The sequence below is a fragment of the Oncorhynchus clarkii genome, chromosome 1 (assembly GCF_045791955.1).
Source record: "Oncorhynchus clarkii lewisi isolate Uvic-CL-2024 chromosome 1, UVic_Ocla_1.0, whole genome shotgun sequence".
NCBI classification, from domain to species: domain Eukaryota; kingdom Metazoa; phylum Chordata; class Actinopteri; order Salmoniformes; family Salmonidae; genus Oncorhynchus; species Oncorhynchus clarkii.
This window is the reverse complement of record NC_092147.1, coordinates 46,414,669-46,419,657: the sequence shown is the minus strand read 5'-3', so window position 1 is coordinate 46,419,657 and position 4,989 is coordinate 46,414,669.

Genomic DNA, 4,989 nt, shown 5'->3' with positions numbered 1-4,989 from the left:
ACTATCTTGCGTAGCAGATTACGCAAAAGACTTGCGTAGAGTACATGAGCGATAGAAAACGTGACATTGTTGACGGTATTTGCTTGGTGAATACGATATCAACCGTACCGGGGGTTTCCGCCCACAAAAAATGCGTTTCCAACGTTTAATGGATGAATACCAGTCATTCAATACAATAATACTTCCGGCTGATTATATCATTCATACCAGTTTTTTGTGAGATTTTTAAATCATTTATGCCATGTTCAACAACGTAAACCAAACCACTGGCGATTTTAGCATGTACATCTTGGTGGCGCAAAAATATATATTTTTAGACGCATGCCAGCAAAGCCATTACACCACACAACACTAAACAATACATGAATTGCCCTATAACGGTGACAAACGATACCCACAGACTGTTAGGCCCTACATAAAGCTGTCCCAACGGCAGAGTCCCAACAGCAATCCCAACACCTTACCAATGCCTTGCCTTGTCTGGCAGCTAAACAGTTCATTCAGCCTCATTTACTGCCCTTTAAAAAAACATAGCTGATATGGCTGACTTGCATAAACAAATGTGGTTTCTACTGACAATTGAGATGTAGAAAATATGGCATAAGGAGACGAGGCAACGCATCATTTCGATGAAGACATTAATGAGCGAGCTAGGACGGACATAGTAAATATAACTATTTGTTCATCACTTTTGAAACAAACTGTGACAGAATTCAGAACATGGAACATTCTTACAGTATTCTTCCTGTACACCAAGTCAGAACCGTATGATAAATAAAGGGGGTATATACGCAGACAATGAAAGCTCTTACAATATTCGATGATTACATTTCTCTAAAATGTGCACCACCAAGTCAGGACAGTAGGCAAAATTAAGAGGGGAAAAGGACCAAATTATTAGGGTGAGGCTACTAACAGTTTACTACACAACATACACTTAGCATTACTTTCTTAGCTACAGTATACAGTTGAAGTCGGAAGTTTACATACACCTTAGCCAAATACATTTAAACTCAGTTTTTCACAACTCCTGACATTTAATCCTAGTAAAAATTCCCTGTTTTAGGTCAGTTAGGATCACCACTTTATTTAAAGAATGTGAAATATCTGAATAATAGTAGAGAGAATTATTTATTTCGGCTTTTATTTCTTTCATCACATTCCCAGTGGGTCAGAAGTTTACATACACTCAATTAGTATTTGGTAGCATTGCCTTTAAATTGTTTAACTTGTGTCAAATGTTTCGGGTAGCCTTTCACAAGCTTCGCACAATAATTTGGGTGAATTTTGGCACCATTCCTCCTGATAGAGCTGGTGTAACTGAGTCAGGTTTGTAGGCCTCCGTGCTCGTACACGCTTTTTCAGTTCTGCCCAGAAACTTTCTATGGGACTGAGGTCAGGGCTTTGTGATGGCCACTCCAATACCTTGACATTGTTGCCCTTAAGCCATTTTGCCACAACTTTGGAAGTATGCTTGGGGTCATTGTTCATTTGGAAAACCCACCAGGTTTTAACTTCGTAACTGATGTCTTGAGATGTTGCTTCAGTATATCCACATCATTTTCCTGCCTCAAAAGCCATCTATTTTGTGAAGTGCACCAGTCCCTCCTGCAGCAAAGCACCCCCACAACAGGATGCTGCCACCCCCGTGCTTCACAGTTGGGATGGTGTTCTTCAGTTTGCAAGCCTCCCCCTTTTTCCTTCAAACATAACTATGGACATTATGGCCAAACAGTTCTATTTTTTTTCATCAGACCAGAGGACATTTCTCCAAAAAGTATGATCTTTGTCCCCATGTGCTGTTGCAAAGCGTAGTCTGGCTTTTTATGGTGGTTTTGGAGCAGTGGCTTATTCCTTGCTGAGCGGCCTTTCAGGTTATGTCGATATAGGACTCGTTTTACTGTGGATATAGATACTTTTGTACCTGTTTCCTCCAATATCTTCACATGGTCCTTTGCTGTCGTTTTGGAATTGATTTGCACTTTTCGCACCAAAGTACGTTCATCTCTAGGAGACAGAACACGTGTCCTTCCTAAACAGTATGACGGCTGCATGGTCCCATGGTGTTTATACTTGCGTACTATTGTTTGTACAGATTAACGTGGTACCTTCAGGTGTTTGGAAATTGCTCCCAAGGCTGAACCAGACTTTTTTCTGAAGTCTTGGCTGATTTCTTTTGATTTTCCCATGATGTCAAGAAAAGAGGCACTGAGTTTGAAGGTAGGCCTTGAAATACATCCACAGGTACACCTCCAATTGACTCAAATGATGTCAATTAGCCTATCAGAAGCTTCTGACTTAATTTCTGACATTTCTGGCACAGTCAACTTAGTGTATGTAAACTTCTGACCCACTGGAATTGTGAGACCTTGAATTGTAAGTGAAATATTCTGTCTGTAAACAATTGTTAAAATAATTACTTGTGTCATGCACAAAGTAGATGTCCTAACCGACTTGTCAAAAATATGGTTTGTTGTCAAGAAATTTGTGGAGTGGTTGGAAAACGAGTTTTAATGACTGAAACTTAAGTGTATGTAAACATCCGACTTCAACTGTATCTCCCTGGCATATTACATCATTTATGCAGCTTCATACAATGCATTTTTGGACACACCTTGTTGTGCTAACTTGAACAGGAAAGTGGCGCCGCGGACCTTCGTGGACAAATTTTGCCATCAAACTTTGTCATAAATCTGTCATTCTCTGCATTTATGATGCTTTCATGACAACTGTAAACTCGGAAAAGAACAAGGTCGAATCATGAGGACGTCAGTGATATTAGGTACATTTCATATTCGCAGGTATTAGGTACATTTCATATTCGCAAATGGTTCTAATTCAAAACCTAACTTAAATGATTTTAAACAATATGGCACTACTTGAACTAAAATGAAAAACAAAAAGGCACTTCAACTTGTATTTTTTATTTTATTTTTATTTAACTAGGCAAGTCAGTTAAGAACAAATTTTTATTTTCAAAGGCGGCCTGGGAACAGTGGGTTAACTGCCTCGTTCAGGACCACAGATTTTTACCTTGTCAGCTCGGGATTTCCATCTTGCAACATTTCTGTTACTAGTCCAACACACTAACCACTAGGCTACCTGCCTTATCATTAATGATTATGTTTGTTTAGGATCTCTGGCAATGTAAATAGTTTATGTATGCTTGTTTGCATGTAAATATTCCTATTTTGTTTGTTAATATTTGTTTGTTAATAAAAAAAAAAGAAAGAGGCCCGAGTTCCTGACTTGCAATTCCGAGTTGGATGACCGTTCAAAACACATTTTCCCATTAGGAGCTAGTTTTTTTCAGAGTTCCCAGTTGTCTTGAACTCACTGAAGTCAGATTTCCCAGTTCTGAGTTTTGAGCACAGCAGCATGGATTTGGATTGACAACATTGTGAATGTTGAATGTTTATCCTTTTAAGCTTGGATAGAGACCCTTAAACCCAGACTTCGGACCACACACCCACTCCACTGAATAGCAGGCTAGTGATTTCTTTGCAGCGCTTGCAGTTAGCCACTGATTCCTTCCAAACCACTCATTGTTGAATGTGCCATTTCCACTTGTGTAATGTTTATGTCCAATGGGCGATGAGCACCGATACGTTTTATCTATAATTTCTATTCATTATTTATCTTCATATGACAAGGATTACAAAGGATTTGCCAGTAGATTGTCAATTTGATTCATGACGTTGACATGATCAGTCCAATCAAAGCTACTGTAGATATAACGTGATTTGACATTTTATCTGTGGCCAATGACCTTGAGCCTTCTTGGGATGGGCACTTCTAATGTAACTCTATGGCAGCACCCAAGGGGCTTGAATTTTCGGGCTCTACCCTTAGATTTGGATGTGATGTAGTGTCCGCATGAGTGACAGAACACTGAGCCAATGACGGCGCAACCAGAGAACATTACCAACTCCTACTGACCTGCCCTGCCGCCACAGAAACCACTGAGCTAGGCTAAAACAGCTGCATTTTGGAGCTGCCTTACTCAAGAAAGCAAAAAATAGACCATGTTTGTATGCGGCTTTATAACTATGATTTATTTTATTTTTCCCCGTTGTTTGCAAACTGCCCCAGCTGCCCTGAATGACGGGTCACCACTGCGTAAAATATAAATCCGATAACTTTCCCAATTCTTCTGCCCAATAAACCAGATTGGTGTTCATTTGTAGCAACTACCACCACGTGCCAGTCAACACATTGTAACAACTATGTTGTAACAACATGCAGGCAGATTGAAATGCTACTTTAAAAACAATGAATCCTCTTGTAGAGATATGTGTTTCTTTTGTTGCACAGCATTGCCTCCAATTTAACCTACATTGTTAAAAAATGGCATCTTATTTCTTTGGCAACTCCTTGTTGAAAATCATGCCACTGCACACAGCACTGCCCTCTAGATTAGATTCTTATGCAATCAGTGGCATGGGAAAGGACAGTCATTGATTGCATTTTCTACACAGTGGATGCATATTACTTTTTAAAATATAGTCTCAGATGAGATGCATCAAATGAACACTAGATGGTACTGTAGTGTAAATCAACATCCCTTTCATAACCACAAAATACTTTTTCAGGTTTTGGATACCATTCTTCTATGGTGTAATCAACACTTAATTAGCTTACAACTACAAGCGTTGAGCAGGATGTTAGGATTTTGCTTATAGGACTATGATCCTCTTTTCAAAGGGCTTCATAACACACAAATTAGTGGACACTCAAATGCCTTGACCTCTGGGGGCAGATATTTAATATGTCACAGGGAATTGAGCAAATGTTATCAGAGCCAGTGAACCCTGCAATATTAAATCCTGCCAAATACTTCACATGCCAAAAGGATGTTTGCAAATAGAGGTTGTTCTGGCAATCATTAAAACTAAACAAATGGTTAGGAATCAATACAACAAAATAAGGTAATTTAGAAACTAAACTCTTTATTATTCTAACACAGGTAAAAAATAAGATATTTCTCAA